Raw genomic sequence first — 19761 nt, 5'->3', positions numbered from 1 at the left:
TTTTCGATGATTGGCTTTAAGAAGGATGATGTGTTGGGCTGGATAGACTCCTCCATCATTCAACCACTCTAGAGATTTACTTTCGATGATGAGTTCAATGGATTTGAATTATAGGATGAAGGCCTTTATTATGCAAATTGCTAATTTTCTTTCAAAATCATCTTTTTTCTCATGATTGGAGAAATTTAGTTGATGAAATAATTCATAATCCATGAGGAGAGTAGGGATTAGTTCTATTGACTCATTTTTTCGTTTAATGACTATTGGTTTATATCTGTCTAAATCGATATTAGTCTTGCAAATACTATAAGTGAGGGCACACTTATAGTCTTGCCTTCCTAATAGAATTGTCCTACACAAGGGATCAAGTTTTAGATACTTAATATTGGTATTGTCATAATGAGTATGTCAAATAAAACTCATCCCTTGAATAGTAACTCCAAAAGTGCTATAGTCAGCAATAAATTACACTATATGCTATTGCTTAGCTTCCCATATAGCTTGGGCCTTTAGACTTATCATCTATCTAAGGTCTTGAGGGAGATTTAAAATATTTTGTTTATAAAATGAAAATCTTGATTTTTGAAATTCTAAGCTTTCTTCATAAAGTTTTCGAAATTCATTTTGAAGAAATTTTGAAAATGTAGTTGTTGATCTATATCCATTAGGACGCAATGTATAACAAAACTTGAACAATTGGAAAAATTGTCAAAATTATCATTAGTCTGTTTAAAATGAAAAAATAAGGCATTTAAAGCTTCTAACTTTTGGCTATCACTTCATGCATTCCAAAGGTTGTCTAAAATGCATTTTTGTGATTTGCCTAATTTTCTATTTTTATGAATTTGAAATGAAAGATTACTTTTAGAACACTGGAAGAATGAATTTCCAAAACTTAATCCATTCTTGCTCCATTTGTAAAGAAAATTCAAATATTAGTACATTCTTAGAAGCATAAATGAGATATTTAAACAATTTATCTTTAATAAAATATAAAACATATTGAATTTATGAGAGGCAAATAGTTATGAAATAACATTTTTTGAATTTTTGGAAATCAAATTTATTGATTTATAAGAACATGTACAAATACCATCACAATCTTTTTTATCAATTGATTCATCTTGACTAGATTCTTCATTTGATGTTTCTTGAGTTATTAATATTTGATTTTCTTCTTATTCATAATATTCACTTGAATTTTCATTTTCATTTTTATTAATCATTAATCTTATTATTATATTTTTTAGTTTATCACTAATTTCTAAAAAAATTAATTTTGTTTTCTAGTTGACAGTCTTTTGAATAATGACCTACTTTGCCATATTTATAGCAAGTTGGAGTTTTATTTTTGAAAGTTTTATTGAAAGATTTTGATTTATTAGTATTATTTTTTACAAATTTCTTTTGAAATTTTGATTCAATTAATGGTTTTTTACCCTTTATATTATTTTGTTTACTTTTCCTTTTTCAAGGGGCTACTATTGTATCGTAGCCATTGATAATTTCTTTCTTCTAATTGGACATCAGGAAAAGATGGCTTTGAATAATAATTTTTTCTACTTATAAAATTAATATTATATGTTGCATTAATTGTAGAAGGGGGTGTTACTATTGAATCTTGAGACATTTTGAATTGTTCTTTTATTTTATTGATTTATGATTTATCTTTTGTTATAGTTCGAATTTGATTAATTGTTTGATTAATGTCATTAATGGTAAGTTTATATAATCTAAGTTGTATTTCTTTTACCATTATTTATGTTGGAATAACGAGTTGTATGTTTGATTTTGCAGCATTTATAGGAATAATAAAAGGTTGGTCTAGAGATTTAGCAGAAGATGGTGATGAAAAAGTTGAGAAGTTAGAAGGAAAAGTTGATTTTGATGTTTCTCCTATCTTTTCTCTCGAGGCAGAAGAAAACAAAATTTGAATTTTTTTTGTTGTTTGTTGATTTAAATGTTGAAGAGAATGATTTGTATAATTTAATTATTGTTGAACTTGTCTAATATCTTTGTAAATTATGGGACTCTATTCATCTTTTGTTCTTGAAATTTTGAAAGGTAAAGCAGAAATAGAATTATTATCAAAATTAAATTAATGATTATTTAGGGGTGATTGAGAACTTAATTATGAGGTTATTGTTGAATTTTTTTTTGGAATAATTTATGTATGTTTTATTGTTAATTGATGTCCTTTTTCATCTTTTAAGGTTATAAGTTGTTTTCGTTGTTTTTTAAGTTTGAAAAACTAATGGAAAAAAAAATAGTCATTTTCTTTTTATTTATAAATTTTTTATATTGTTTTCTTAAAGTATTTCTAACTTGAGGAGGAAATGTTTGAAATAAGCTCTTTTAGGTTTATTGTAAGGGGAAAAATGTTCTAATTTTATACATTTATGTTTTTTAAGAACAAAGGATTGAGTATTATTAGGATTACATTGTAATAAGAATGTTTTATCTTTGATAGATTGATACACAACTCTAGGATTTAATTAAGTAGTAATGACTATATAATATATTCTATAAATTATTGTTATGGTTTGAGTTTCTTTTACAACATTCATATATAAATATTTTGTTAATATTTAAGGTTAGGCTTGACAAAATACTAGGGTCATTTATGTTCATGGAAAATTTTGGATAATGATTAAAATAAACAGGACCATTTGCAAGGTTTGAATCAATCATGTTAAGGATAGAATCTGTAAATTTTGTTGACCTAGCGTCTGTTAGGCAAATAAACACATGAATATTTAAACCTAAGTGAAACAAAGGTTTGATTGCTACTTGAACTAATCCTATATTAATATAATTAATTTTTTTTATATGTTGATTTATAGTGTTTTGACTTAATAGTTGAAAACTTTCTAAATTTTGATTGAGAGAAATTGTGAATAATTTTTACTAAATTCAAAAATTTCCTTGTTGATATATTATATTAATTTTCATGTGGGGAATTGACCAATTATGTCATAATTCTCTTTATTCGTTTAGTAGAGATCATAGGTATATGAGCTTCAAAGAGTACTATAGCTTATTACCATACCTTCCTGACATGTAACATGACCTCGAATTTAGATTCGATTTTTACAAACATGTTGTTTTTCTTTTAAAAAACTAAACTAAAATAAGTGGCGACTCTAATTTTTGAAAAAAAAATCAAATTTTCATAAATAAAAGTGAGTCTCGCCCTTGAGTGGAAATGCACATGAAAAATGTTGCTCCACAGTTACCTTGAACTTCTCCAAAATAAGTGTTACTTCAGTCTTTGTTTGTGCCAACTTTAGTGTTTTTACAACATATTTTCAGACAACAAATCCTGAATTATTCATATTTAAGATTGTGGTTTTTAACCTATATTGTTAATATAAAAAAGTTTGCTCTTACTCTCCATCATTTCAATTGGGTTGATTTTTTAACCACATCCAGAAGATATAACCCTTATTTTTCATTTTATTTGCCACTATTTTGACTTTCATTACAAAATTTGACTAAATTTGCTAACAAGAGAATATTTATTTCTAATTTATCTTTTAACTCAATTTACAAGATTTGATTTCATTTACAAGACTTAATTTTGTAATCTTCCAAATTATGCAAACGTGTCCATCTTTTGAATGCATGTCTGTGAACCCCGTATTTTTGCTTGATGCGTTCCCACTTGATGGCGAAACTCGCTTTTTATTCATTTCGTTTGGTGAAAATTTTGATTTTTTTAAAAAATACTTGGAGTCGCCACTTATTTTTGTTTTATTTTTTTTAAGGAAAAATAAAATAAGAAAAAAAAAAACCCTAAGTGAGACTCCTTATTTGGAAAATACAGTCTATGAATAACCAAAGTCGGGTCCAAGGGTTAGGTTACTTATTGAGAAAGTACGGTAAAAAGACCATAGTATCCCTCTAAGTCCTTAAAAATGGGTTTCTACTAAATAAGGTGAAACAAGTATGACAATTGATAAGGAAATCAAAGGATATCAATGAAATGATTAAATAATAAAATGAATTATGAATAAGAATCAGCAAAGTGGGAGTGAGATTGTACCTTAGCAGCAAATAATAGTGCGCTATCATGGAAACAAGGTTCTCTCAAATATAAAATTATCACATGCATATCAAATATCAAGACAAAGATCAAGCAATATTCATTAAGCATAACAATTGACAATCAAAGAGAAAACTCATATGTAGGGTCCCCACCAAAGCCCAATTGATTTTGCATAAATTGATCTCACAAATTCCGTTATTTTGGAATTAAGATAATTGCATTCATGCTTATTATTATGGAATTATGAAAAATGCATTCATGTTTATTTAAAATCAGGAGAAATAGAAAATCATTTGAACATCAAAGAAAATTTGTGAAAGTGCTTACTTGAAGGAAAATGTAGCAAGTTGATTAAAAATGAGATTTTTAGTGACTTAAAACCCTAATGAAGGATGAAAAATGGTAGAATAAAAAAAAATTTGAAAAACTAGAGTGGAATTAAAATTATTTGATAAAGTGGAGTTTTGAAAATTATTCGAAATTGAAGTTTTGAAAATTAAATTTGAAGATTTGAAAATTGGAGTTTTGAAAAATTATTTTGAGAATTGAATTTTTAAGAATTAAATTTGAAAATTGAAATTTTTGAGAATAATTTGAAAATGAAAGTTATGAAAATTGGAATTTTGAAGGATTATTTGAGAATGAGATTTCTTAAAAATTAAATTTGAAAATCGGAATTTTGGAGAATAATTTGAAAATATGAAAATTGGAATTTTGAAGAATTATTTGATAATGGGATTTCTTAAAAATTAAATTTGAAAATGAAATTTATAAAAATTGGAATTTTGAAGAATTATTTGAGAATGAGATTTCTTAAAAATTAAATTTGAAAATTGAAATTTTGGAAAATAATTCAGAAATTGAAGTTTTTAAAATTAAATTTGGAAATTGGAAATTTGAAAATTTATTTGAGAATGATTTTTTTAAAAAAAAATTAAAATTTCAAATTGGAATGGAAATATGATTATTTGAAAAACCGGACTTTTGAAAATCATTTAAAAGAGAATTTGAGAAAATCGAACACATGAGGATAAAGAATAAATAAAAAAAAGGGTAAGGGCACATGCTTCAAGGATGGCCCACCAAAAGTATGTAGTGTCGTCTTCCCTAACAACAATCATTTTTCTATGGCCATTTCCATGTGCCAACTCTTTATGCATGTGGTTAAATACAACCAAGGGGGTGAAGAATTTGGTGGTCACTTTCAAGTGGGAAATGGTTGGTGCTAAAACCTTCTCTATGCAAAGAACCACACATTCTAGATGAGGTTTAGTCATGTGATAAGCATCACAAGTGAAGCTTCCACCCAAAAACTCTACATAGATATTTTCACCTCTTCTCTTTGCATGTTCTAGCTCTTCCAGCAGCACGCATTATGTTCTTGGCATCCCATATTTGTTAGGTCAGTTCCGGAGAAAATTGTGACCTTTTATTTGCTGTCATTCACCTCTATTTTCGGGTCCTTCACAATCAGCGACTTAGGAGGCTCCAGCGTCTTCGGCGGCTTTTGGTCGGATCTCCACCATATCAACACCACAATGCACTTGATCAACACCGTAATAGACATCATCAAATTCATGATAAACTCTCGGTTCTCTAACACCATCCTGGCAGCTCCACCGGACTCCGGCGACACATTCGATTGGTCTATGTTTTCCTCTCTCTCACTTTTCTTCTCTTCTTTTTCATTTTCAGTTCTTTCCTAGACGTCTCCTATTCTGCTAAAAAACCTCATCTCCAAAAAGTCTCATGTGCACAGATTGAGAGTGGATCTTAGTTGGCTTCCTGATGATAAAGTCATATTTCACAAGTTTGCTTATATTTTGCCTGAAGTTAACCATGGAGATTTCGTTGATCTCATTGGGATCGATCCAGACCTTGCCTCTTCCACACTTGAGAATGATGGCAGCTCACCGCTTCTAAAGCTTCAACGATACCATGGCTTCTTTTCACAACCAAAAACCTTGGAATGGGAGGAGGAGCTGGAGAAGCAACCACTTTTGGTGTGACAGCAACCACCGGAGCATGGGCAATAGTAGCAGCAGCGGGTGAAACCACAATGACGTCAGTGCTCTTGGAAGATGAAATTCTGGCAGTTGCCGCCACATCCGTCGGCGTTATCTGCTTGAATGGTCTCGTCCCAATAATTGAACCAATATCCACCTTATGCTGTTTCACAAGCTTAACGAAGCAAATTAATCAACTGTTCCTTGCTAAACAAATCCAAAATCTTATGAATTGGTTCCTCGTCGTTGTCACCATCAACGGCGGATGTCGAAGCAGATTTCTTCGCAGCATTCTGAGTAGAAGCTGGTGCCTTAGAAACTTCTAAATCCAACACACTCTGGGAGTGAGAAAGAAAATCCATATGCCAAAGGCGAGTGGAATTAACAAAAATAAAAGGCATGATTTCCAAGCATCAAACTCAATTGAAACAGAGACAAAATAATTCTAACAACACCAAAATAAAGAAGACGAAACAACTATGGCAAAGTCAATGCAATTCATAAATTAGTTTGAATCAATATACTCTTAAATTCACACCTCCGAGCAACAAATGCCAACCAAACACAACAATAAAAAAAAAGTGGTGTGATACAGGAGGAAAAGGGAAGTACAAAGTAAACTTACTTGGGAGTCCTTAATGTTCTGCTTCTGCTCCTGGGAATCCCAAAAATCCCTCTTGCTCTTGTTTTCTCTTCTTGATCCTCTTTCTCTATAGCTCTCTATTTTTCTCGCCTTCCTCGAAAATCCCTCTGTTATTTCTTTTCAAGCCCCCCTCTACTTTCGTCATAGTCCAGCTTTCTTTATCTTCTTTTGTAAGCTCCTCCTACCCGTTCCGCTACTCCATCCATCATCCTCTATCATCTGTTCAGAGGAAGTCCCCATCTCAACCACCACCATGGCAAGGTGGTGGTGTCCTTGGCCACACGTCCCATGCAACTTTGAGCACTCCTGGAGAGGTCCTCCCTCACTTTTCCAAAAAATGCTTAGTTCATTCTCTTGTAGCCGAAAAAAGGTTTACAAATATGTCCATCTTCAGTAGAGTTCACGAGTGCAAGGAATAGTAACACTGGAGTGAAAAGAAAGTGTGAAAAGTGAGTGGAACAAAGTGAACTTTACTGAAGAAAGAAAGACCCCCCAAAGGTACGTAAGAAAAACACAAGCTCGCTCAAGGCTCAAAATCCTAAGAGAAATGTAGCTCTCAGGGTGCCTCTAACGCTGCGCTATGGATCCAAACTCTCTTTAAGATGTCTACAAAAGTGACTTGAAAATTAATGTCAAAGTTGAGTAGCAGTCAAACCACCTAGGAGCACAGGAATAAATGCATACAAATAGAGAAACCACACATCTACTATACGAAATAAGATGGAATATGAAGTTGTGAGGACAAGGTGTGTGAAGACTAGAGTCATCGAAAATAGAGCAAGGAACGGGACAAGGTCGCCGTGACCGAAATCATCAAAACTAGACGAGACGTGAAATTGGAGCCAAAATATGTGCTCTAATGGCACATATTCGATATGATTTGTCCAACAAAGAACATTCAAATCACCCAACTTGACCTAAATCGATGCTAAGGCCCTAGCCATGAGTTTAATTTGTACTTTAGAGACTTATTTCAAGTTCAAGGGAAGAAAAAGGTTCAAGTTGAATCACCTTAGATTTTGAAAGATCAAGAAATGGCAAAATAAGGAAATAAGTGAGTCTAGACTCATGGACCACAAGGAAAGGCAAGAAGAGAATATCATGAGTTTGGAAGATGAGAAATGACCATTATGGACTAAGAAAGAAGGCAATAAAACATGGGAAATGAGGCATGAAGCAAGATTCAACTGCATGGAAATTTAGAACTCAAAAATCTGATGGCAATATATACTCTAAAAATTTAGAGCACTTTTTTGAGTCAATTTTATACATACTATATATCTTTTCGAAGCTCGGGTAGTTAAAAGTCCAATACTTCAAACGGTGTACAAATCAGAGCTGAAATGAAGAAGTTAAGGTTATTTGAAGAGAACTACACAAAGTTGAAGGGTCATTTCAAAATGATTTCGAAATTCAACTTACGATTTGGAAATTCAACTTATGAATTCGAAATCCACTTCAAAATGACACCAATTTCGAATTCACCCACTACCACTTTGATGTTTCGCCTCCTCTACCCTGAGTACCTTATCAATCATGGCTTGTCTAGACACACTTCAGGAGTTATTTGTGTTTATGGACTCCCATACTGATGCTCGCCTAAGTAAGATGGAGACTCGGAACGGTGACCTCACTTTTTCTGTACAACAACTCACTTCCTTGGTTGTTCCATCTTAACAGATGGGAGATTTTGTTATACCAGCTCATACCAGCCTAGAGGTTGATGGCGACGTAGAGGTTATTGGTTTTAGCTTTAACACTAGAGCGTCGACAGTAGCCCATGAGACCATGCCTATTTTACAGACATCAGGTGCTACCATAGCTAAGATTCATACCTCGACTATTGATATTCCAGATTCTACAAGACAAGTCGATGGTGAGATCTTCATTCGTGCTACTGACACTTGTGTGGACATCATTATCAGCGATGACCCTCCTATGGTACAGGGTGTTAGCGAGGCCATTACACCTATCGTGGAGATAACTAATCAGGCTACTACACCTATGTTGAAGGATATTACCCAGGTAGCCACCTCTGTGTTGGAAGAGATAGATAGAGTTGTCGATCCTATCATTTGTGCTTTATGTTCGTTTCTATATATACCTTATTCGATATGGTTGTATACACTATGGTATTTCTCCATGCATACTTTTGCTACTAATCTTGTTGCTTTTGTGCAAAACTAGTTTATATGAAGTCCTTATAACAAACTTCTCACTCGATGATCTTGAGGTAACATCTTCATTTTTCCTTTCTTTTGACCCATTATCCTACACATTGGGGACAATGTGTAACTTAGGTTGAGGGAGGAAGGCCTATTAGCCCTCAATTTTTTTTTTCAAAAGTATGCATGTTATCTTTAGTTAGTTAATGAGATTCTCGACTTGCCTTGGTAACTCATGGTTTATTTTACATGAGAATGCTTTAAGTAGTATTATTTCTTTAGAATTTGAGAAAAAATATAGTTAGAGCAAGAGTATTAGTTTACTTACCTTATCTTTATATTCTTTTAAGTGCAAAAGTAGTTAGGTTGAATCCTTGGAATACCTTCAATTTTTCTTTGATGATTATTTTCTATTTAAGACTCAAAGCACACACAAAGCACGTATACCCTTATAGTATATTGATTAAGATAATTTCTTTAGCTTAAAAGGAGTTGTTCTTAAGCAATAAAAGGAGGAAATGAAAAAAAAAAGGAAAATAACTTATTTAAGCTTGAGGAATTATCTAAGGGGGTAATGGCCTTGTGTCTTCAAGCCCTGGTGCCTGAAACCAACTGTTTAGGAGTCATCCTTATCTTGCTCGTTACACAAGCTAAACTTAGTTTTGAAAAACAAAAAATAAGAAATAAAAAAAATAAATGTTTGGGAAATTCGACCTTGTTCTATCTTGAGCTAGGGTGATACCTGAGGGGAAAGTGTCCTATAAAGGTCCTCAATACCTAGTACATTGGGTGAAACTCGGGAGTTGCCGGTGGATCCCTATTAAGCCATATAGAAGGAGATTTCCTAAACTAAGAAAGAAAAATCAAAATAAATTTTCCTCTCTCTTTAACTTAAAGAATGATGAAATTTGAGTTTGAGAAAAGTCTTAAGAAAAATAATACAAGGGAACACCAAAATTAAGCACATGAGGTTTAGGTGGAAATAACCAATCAAGGGAAAACCAAGAGACAGTAAGGGGAATGCTAAACATCGATGCACATTTATGTATATGAAGATAAGGTGAGAAAACTAAGAAATTGCATATCTTGTGTCATCTTGCTCAATTCTAGGAAATTTGTCTACTTGGGTATCTTGTGTGTGAAGCATGTTATGTTGAGTCAATATGGTTTCATGAATCTCATTACATATTTTTCCTTTTTTTTATTTTACTCTTTTCATTTGCTAGGGACTAGCAAAGTTTAGGTTGAGGAGGATAATTGGAGCAAAAATATGTGCTCTAATGACACATATTTGTTATGATTTGTCCAATAAAGGACATTCAAACCACCCAACTTGACCTAAATCAATGCTAAGGTCTTATCCATAAGTTTAATTTGTACTTTGGAGACTTATCTCAGGTTCAAGGGAAGAAAAGGGTGCAAATTGAATCACTTTAGATTTTGAAAGATCAAGAAAGGGCTAAATGAGGAAATAAGTGAGTCAAAACTCATTGACCATAAGGAAAGACAAGAAAAGGATATCATGAGTTTGGAAGATGAGAAATGACCATTATGGAGTAGGAAAGAAGGCAAGAAAACATGGGAAATGAGGCATGAAGAAAGATTCAGCTGCATGGAAATTTAGAACTCAAAAATCTAATGACAATATATACTCTAACTTTGAGGACAAATTTAGAGCACTTTTTGGAGTCAATTTTATACATGCTATATATATTTCCGAAGCTCGGGAAGTCAGAAGTCCAATACTTTAAACGGTGTAAAAATTGGAGCTGAAATGAAGAAGTTATGTCTATTTGAAGAAAACTACATTAAGTTGAATGGTCATTTCGAAATGATTTCAAAATTCAACTTATGATTTGGAAATTCAACTTATGATTTGGAAATTCAACTTATGAATTCAAAATCCACTTCGAAATGACACCAATTTCGAATTCACCCACTGCCACTTTGATGTTTCGCTTCCTCTACCTCGGGAATTGCATCTAGGGCATTCCATCTGCCCTAAGTGGACCCCACATGACTAAAACTCACAATTTTATTATTTTTTTTAATCATTTTTAGAAAATTATTTTGTAATAAGTGGCCAATGAGACAGTGCCACATGTTAGGTAATTGATGATATTATGTATATAAACTCTCTTAATTCTAGGTTTTAGGGATCTTGGATCTTTTTCCAGAGAGTTTGACATTGAAAGTGGAAGAAGACGAGAACTTTGATTTGTTTTTTTTTTCTTTATTAAATATATTGTTTTTAGTTGCTTTTGATTCAAATTATGGATTTTTACCCTATTATGGATTGTGAATGTGACATCACCCCCATGAGAGGTTAAGAGCCAACTTGCGGCTTGAAGCATAAAAACCTAAGGGTTAGGAAACCTAATGGGAAAATTATTATAACAATGAGATTAATTATTGGTTGGGTGACAATTTATCAATTTTTTTTATCCTATCCTTGTGAGTTAGTTTAGGGAATGATATAGTAGGTTATTACCCGACACTAGTGATTCTTGATCATTAGTTATCTTCATCTTCCCTATCGTTATTTGCCCCAAAACAAAGCTATAAGAAGTAGAAATGATTAAAAAGTCAAATCTTAAATTAGTAATCAATCTCATTCATTTGATGGTTTTAATAATTTCTATTAAAAAGGAAAAATTAGGTTTCAAATGCAATTTTGAGTTATAGAACTTAACTTGATCGCGAGTGGCCAAGGATCCCAAAACCCTAAGATCATATTACTTAAAAGACCCTTGTTTTCTCTAATTTATATACCCTTGGTTGGATTGTAGAAAACCCCAAACTTGAATCAATCGAATTTAAAATCAATATCCATTTTGTTATTAATTTAATTCTTTTTACTGTTTCAAATTATTCTCATATTGTGTTTCACTTTAGGATTTAAACGAAAGCAATTCATTTATTCTAGTGTTGACAATTTCGATAAGTCAGTCCTTGAGGATGATACCCGGAATACTACAAAAGTCGTAGTGACTCTTTCTCTAGTTTTTCTTGACTAGAGTTGCAACGTAAAAAGACTAAGTATTTTGGTACAATAGAGAAGTTTGGTCAAGAAATTGGCCTCATTGTTGGGGATTGGCAACCGTGATAACTAGAATATAGTGCATTGCTTTGTTTTAGTTCTTTTAATTTTGTTTTTCTTTATATATATATATATTCTTCTATTTTATGCTTGATTGGGAAAGAGATCTTTCAGGTAGACTTCAAAGAACAACTGAGGAATCTCAACCAAATATGGAGGACACTGAAGAATCCAACAACCATAACAACAGGCCACGACCACCTATGCAGGACCAAAGAATTGTGAGAGAGTTTCTAAATCCTCCTAGGTTGAGCACACCATCGTGTTTTATGCTACCTCCAAATCACGATCATGTTACCATTCGACCTCAAGTGGTGTCTCAACTACCCATTTTTAGGATGACAAAAAATGAAAACCCATACTCTCACAACAAGGAATTTGAGGACATCGTTTCAATTTTTTGAGAAACCAACACTCCTTTGGAGATTTTCTGCATGAGGTTGTTCCCCTTGTCATTGAAGGATAAAGCTAAGACTTGGTTAAATAGTTTTAGACCTTATAGTATCAGAAATTGGGGTGATCTACAATCAGTGTTTTTATAGAAATTCTTTCCAACACATAGAACCAGTGCATTGGAAATGGGATCTCGAATTTCAAGGCTATGGAGGATGAGAATTTTTTTGCATGTTGGGAAAGATTTAGGGAGATAGTTGCAGCATGCCCCCATCACGGATTTGACAACTGGATGCTAGTATCGTATTTCTATGAAGGCATGTCACCATCAATGAAACAACTTCTCGAGACTATGTATGAAGAAGATTTCATGAATAAAAACCTCGATGAAGCATTTCAATTCCTTGATTATGTTGCCGAGGTATCTAGAAGTTGGGAACAACTAATTGTCAAGAAACCACCTAGAGATAGAACAATGAATAGGACAAGAGCTAGTGGAGTGTATACCTTACCAGAGAGTTTAAATGTCCAAGCAAAGTTTGCAACCATTATGAGAAGGTTGGATGATATTGATGCGACCCCAAAACTCTGAACTCAAACTGACAAGACGATGACCAATCGATATAGGTGCGGTCCCAACTCGAACTGAACACAAACTTATAGGAAGATGACCAATTGATATAGGTGCGACCCTAAAAACCCAAACTCAAACTCATAAGACGATGACCGATCGATATAGGTGCGGTCCTGAAAAAATTAAACTAAACTGAATTGATAGAAAGATGATCGATCGATATAGGAGCGGCCCCAAAAATGCAAACTCAAACTAACAAGATGATGACCAATTGATATAGGTAGGGTCCCGAAAAACTCAAACCAAACTGAACTGATAGAAAGATGGCCGATCAATATAGGTGCGACCTCGAAAATGCAAACTCAAACTAACAAGATGATGACCGATCGATATAAGTTCGATCCCGAACAACTCAAACTGAATTGAACTGATAAGAAGATGGCCGATCGATATAGGTGTGACATCGAAAACTCAAACTGACACAAAAGATGACTGATCGATATAAGTGCGGTCCCAAAAAACTTAAACCGAACTGAATTGATAGAAAGATGGTCGATCAATATAGGTGTGGCCCCAAAAATGCATATTCAAAATAATAAGATGATGACCGATCGATATAAGTGCAGTCTCGAAAAACTCAAACCGAACTGAACTGATAGGAAGATGGTCGATCGATATAGGTGCAGTCCCGAAAAACTTAAACCGAATTGAATTGATAGGAAGATGACCGATCGATATAGAAGCGGCCTTGAAAACTCAAACTCAAACTGACAAGATGATGACCGATCGATATAGGTGCGGTCCCAAAAACTCAAATTCATACTGACAAGATGAATGACTGATCGATATAGGTGTTGTCCTAACTCGAACTGAATACAAACTGATAGGAAAATGATTGATTTATATAGGTGCGACCCCAAAAATCCAAACTCAAACTGAATTGACAAGATAAGAAGATGGTTGATCTGGTCAAGTGGCCTAAAGCCAAATGATAACTAAGATAGCGATGCAAGCAAACTTGGTTAGAGGGGATATGCCTCAGTATGACAACTCATAAGGATTGACAACTAGGTCAAAAGATAATGAAACCTCTGAAAGGTTCAATGATCCCAGGGAAGAAATGTATGCCTTAGTATGCAACTCACAAGGGCCAGTAACTAGATCAAAATGTGAATGAATTTTTGCTAAAAGGTCTGGTGCTCTCGAAGAAAGAGGTATGCCCCAACATGTAACGGTGAACAAACTAAGATACAAAATGCCTCAAAACTACTGTGCTCTGAAATATGTTCATCCATCATGTAATGAAAATGTCCAACCTCGAATAGGTAATGCCAAACAGGACCATGTATCGTGATACCATGCTGACAAAACAAAACTAATCGATGAATAAAAACAATGATGACCAGTACTCAAAATGCAAGGAGCAAACAAATCAACACTCAACATACCAATTGTCAAAATGAAAGCATCAATACTAATAAATCAACAATCTGTCAGGCCTTGCCATCACGGAATATGTTGAACCTAAATTCCACAATATATATGAAAGCACATCCAAAGAAATCGAGGACTGATCTACATCTTCTTCTAATTGAGAGAAGGATGTGAGGTCATGTGTCATGGTGAGATGTGTGGGATAAAAGAAGGTGATGATCAGACCTTGGTAAGATAGAAAGCATGAAAGTATCAAGAGTGAAATGTTTGAGTACGAAATGAAAGGTAGGTAGGTATCCGAGACCATCCAAGTATGCCGAGAAGACTAAACCCAAGGTGTCAACAACTCCATAATCTATCAGAAGTAGCAATCATAAATAAAAAGTCAAGTCTCGCTATCAAAACATCTAACTAGGTGGTTATGCCCCAATATGCAATGAGGACAACATGAAACAATCTAATGATCTTTATATCACCCGTCAGATGCTCCAATGTAAAGAATCAAACCGATCACTCTCCAAAAGATGGGTATGCCCCAATGTATATCATATCACCCCAAATATCCGCCATTGATAAGAAGGGTATGCCCCAGTATAAAGTAGTGTATCAAAATCGACAACTGCCGAGATGGACCATGCCCTAGTGTATGTCAACAAATCAATCAATCTCAACTCATCCTACTACTGCAAAAAATGGAAACATCTCAACATAATCCATGTGAATCAGAATCCTCGGACTTTATGAATGTGAATGAAGTGACTATGCCCCAGTATAAACCATCTGAAGTGTCTATGCTCTAAGATAAATCAAAGTTCATCGCCAATGAAAGGGCTATGTCTCAACATGTGTCATCATAATAAGGTCAATCTCATCTCTCAATGTTGAAAATGAATATACCAATATAACCCCAATAGACCCTAATCACCTCATGCTCCACAAGAAATAATAGAGTGGCTATGTCTACCATGCACAACCTCTGAAGCAACTGTGTCTCAAAATAAATCATCATCTAAAAAATCAACCATCAATGAGTGGAGTGTGTCCCAATGTAGACTATCGAGTAAAGTGATTGTATCTCCAATAAAAATGCTCTCTGAAATGGTTATGCCCCAGTGTAGGGTCATCCCACAACTCCCCATCCACCATGCTCCGAGAAATAATCTCCAGACAATCTCAAGTATTGCCCATGTATGAGCTATCAAGTACAATGTGTGAAGTCACGACCTCAGGGTAGTCTTAAGACACGGGACGTAACGTAGGCTAAGGTAATATTGTGAAAGAAACAAAAGGAAATTAGACTCAAAGATCCTAATGATATAATCCCCATACCCCTTATGCATGAGATGTAATGCGTAGAAAACATCATGAGTCATGAACCTAAGGACCCCTACACGAAAAGTGATGATAACGGAATGGACATAGCAAATAAGCAAGAATAAAGTGTGGATGCTAAACCCAAGTCATACATCAATTAGGATGAGAAAAGAAAGAAATCAGATCAGATAAAGTGAAATGAAGGAATAAAACAAAGATAGAAGAAGACAAAAAGATAGAAAAGTGAGTGATGGTCAACCTGCATCAAAGCATGGAGATAGGTCACATAAAAATGGATGTAATGACAAATATGACAAGGATCCAGAAATCCTAAAGAAAAGTCGCTTGCCTCTCTCGCAAAAATCGAATGGGTGACTCATACTCTCACCCAAAATATATACTAAGATAGAATCTCATAAAGAAGCTCCCATACGAACCCTCTCTAACACATAAACTCAAAGGAACAATCACACCAGCGTCTCTGAGCTTCTCAAAAGCTTTAGTCAAAGTCATGCCCAATGGAGTGAACTATCTCATGGGCCTCTATGCATATGGTCTAGGTGGCGGGGGAGTAGTGGCTCTCGGATGTGGTGGTCGTTGCTGCATGATAGTCTAAGCAATGTAAGGTTGTTGAACATAAATTGGTTGATATTGATACTATGGATGAGATAAATGAGCTCTAACTGTAGGAGGCCTATAAGATGAGTGAAGTGCGGGCCTCTGATGTTGATAACTAATAGTGTCAACCTCTCCAAACCTACTAGATGATCCAATTGGCTTCTTCCCTTTACTGTCAGGAGAAAGAGCAATATCTGTCCATAATCCTCGAGCAATGGCCTCCTCAACACTAAAAGCTGCATGAACTAGATTCTTAAGATCCTAAAATGGAATACCCACAAGGCGTTTAGAAAACCTCGATTGTAGGTTCCTAAGAACCATATCAATCTAATCCTGCTCCTTAGGCCGGTCTATCTTGCCAGCCACCTTTGCTCTCCAACAACTGCCAAATGAAGAAATAGACTCGTCTGGCCTCTGTTTGGTGGCCTCCAACTCTCGTCTAGATACATCAATGTTGATATTGAAAGCAAACTGAGTCAGAAACTCATGAGCCATGTCCTTGAAGACTCAACTGAGGCAAACTATCTCTGAGTTGCCCCACTAAGTGACATAGGGAAAATGGCCACCAACTGTGCATCATCTATTCCGTGTGCTTTGATGACTGTGCTGTATAGTTTCAAGTGGATCTTAGGACAACCAATCCCACTATAATGCTCATTGTCTGGCAGCCAAAACTTGGTGGGCAATATTGCCGCCGGTATGTCATCCCTATCATCCCAAGTGAAACCTCCATCCTATAATCTGATCTGCCTCATCCTGGACTCAAGTCTCTCAACCCTGGCTTCCTGCTTGGCCAATCTAGTATCATCAGTAGTAGTAACAATGGGAGGTGACACTGTGGCAGTAGGTGGTGGAGTAGTCTCACAATGATCTGATAGATAAAATGGAATGCCATGTGAAGTCCCAAGTGGAAGAACTTGCGCTGTCTAAGATGCATGGAGAACTGTCTCGTCAGTGCTAATGCTAACTGGATGATGATCCTGGCAAGAGCTCTCTATCTTATCCAAGCGTCTACTGACTCTTGCTATGAACTCTTGAATAGAAGCAAGTGTGGAAGCTAGCTCGTCGGACATCTCAACTAAACTATCTAAACTTTGATGTGAATCTGCTTTGATTAATCGACCTCCAACTTTTCTCCAATAATGTGACTCCGTACTCAACTAACTCCTAAACTGACTCCCTACAATACAAACAAAATGGATGAAAGACACAAGATAGAGCCCCAAAAGACAACCATACAACGTGCAAGCACATGGTCCTGAGGTGGCAATTTGAAATCTGGATGTAGAAAAAATTATTATTCAAAACCCTCTTTTTCTGATGTTCAATTAGAAGAAAGAAATTATCAATTAACTGCTAGTTATGATGGTAGTAGTTTTTATGAATGGAATATAGATGAATTGAGTGAACATCAAATAGTTAATTTACTTCATGAAATGATGATGACTACTAATGCTTATAGAATCAAGACTAATAATTCTAACTTTCATGTTGCTGGTGCCTTAGTCATAGGATTCACTGGTTTACTTAAAGGTTGGTGGGATCATTATTTGAGTCAAAATGATAGAGAATACATATTGAATGCAAAAAAGACAATAATCAAAGAAGAAGAAACATCAGTCCAATCTTATAAAGAAGACGCTGTGAATACATTAATATTTGCAATAACAAAACATTTTATAAGAGATCCTGTCTATTTTCAAGAAAGAACTTTTGAAATCCTTAATAATCTTAGATGTCTAAAACTTCAAGATTTCAAGTGGTATAAAGATATGTTTTTAGTTAAAGTTAAGTCAAGACATGATTGTGGAAGTCATTATTGGAAGGAAAAATTTATATCTGGTTTATCAACTTTATTTGCAGAAAAGGTTCGATAAAGAATAAGAAATATTCATAATGGAAGAATTCCCTATGAGTCATTAACATTGAAGAATTAATTACTTTAATCAATAATGAAGGTTTAGCTCTTTATACAAATATCAAATTAAAGAGTCAAATGAAAAAAGAAAAATAAGATAGTAAAAAATAATTAGGAAAAAATTGTTCGTATTATGGTTATGATACAATAAAGCCCCTTCAAAAAGAAAAAATAAACAAAGTAATATAAAAGGTAAAAAAACCCTCAATAGAGTCAAAATTCCAAAAGAAATTTGTAAAATTTAATCCTAATAATTTAAAATCTTCAAATAAATCAACTTTAAAAAAGAAAACACCCACATGTTATAAATGTGGAAAAGTAGGTCATTACTCAAAAGATTGTCAATTAGAAAATAAGATTAATTCATTAGAAATAAGTTATAAACTCAAAAATTTAATGATAGGATTAATGATTGATAAAAAAAATGAAGATTCTAGTCAAAATTATGAATCAGAAGAAAATAATCAAATATTAATAACACAATAAATATCAAGTGAAGAGTCTAGTCAATCTGAAGAAGAATCAGGTGATAAAAAAGATTGTGATGGTATTTGTGCATGTTCATATAAATCAATAAATTTGATTTCAAAAAATCCAAAAACTCCTTTAAATATTCTTATTCATAATTATGTACCCCTTATCAATTCAATATATTTTCAATTTTGGTATATTAAAGATAAACTCATTAAATATCTTATTCATGCTTTAAAAGAGGTACTAAATTTTGAATTTTCTCTACAGATGGAGCAAAAACGGATTAAGTTGTTCTTCTAACTATAATCTAATTGTTGAAGACAATATTCAAAAGATAATTTCTACAAATGATTTTCCAGAAGTCCATTTTTTGTTCCAAACCCAATTTTCTTATCTTGTTGATAAATACAAAAAGGATTACGTCCATGAAAAGGAAGCTCAACAAGTTTTTAAGAAATATCTCTTAGAAATGCTTAGTTAAGATATATCAAGAATCTTTTGTACATTTGTCCCCTTGTATTTATCCGGTAAAAAAAAAGAAAAATTATGAAAAATATGTAAAGAAGGAATTGTGAAGAATGTAAAAAAAAAAAATATTTTAAATAAAAAGTAATGAATAGTGTTTTTTGTCTCCTACTATGGCTTTCAAAAAACTACGGAAGAATAGGAAGATGAAAAAAATTTATTATCTTCTAACAATAGAAAAGAAATCTTACACCCTTTCTATAGACTTCAAAACCCAAAGCTCCAACTGTCCTAACACGTGGTGACGGATTTCAAAAATTTTTCAAGCATGAAGACTCAAGATCAACTCAAGTTCGACTTCATCATCTATAAATAGAGAAGTCAAACTCCTCACAAGGTAGAGTTGGAAATCTTGAGAGTTCAAGAGTTAAAGCATAGAGTGTTCTAAAAAATTATCTCTATTAATTTTGTAATCATTTCCTCTTTCAAAATTTTTAGTCCTTTGTATTCATCTCTTTTAGTCATTCCTTTATTGTCAACAAACCTGTATTCAACAATTCTTTATAATCAAGATATATTTTTAATAAAAGTTATTTTCAGATTCAAATA

Source organism: Vitis riparia, chromosome 14 (assembly GCF_004353265.1).
Source record: "Vitis riparia cultivar Riparia Gloire de Montpellier isolate 1030 chromosome 14, EGFV_Vit.rip_1.0, whole genome shotgun sequence".
NCBI lineage: Eukaryota > Viridiplantae > Streptophyta > Magnoliopsida > Vitales > Vitaceae > Vitis > Vitis riparia.
Note: the sequence above shows the minus strand (reverse complement) of the source record.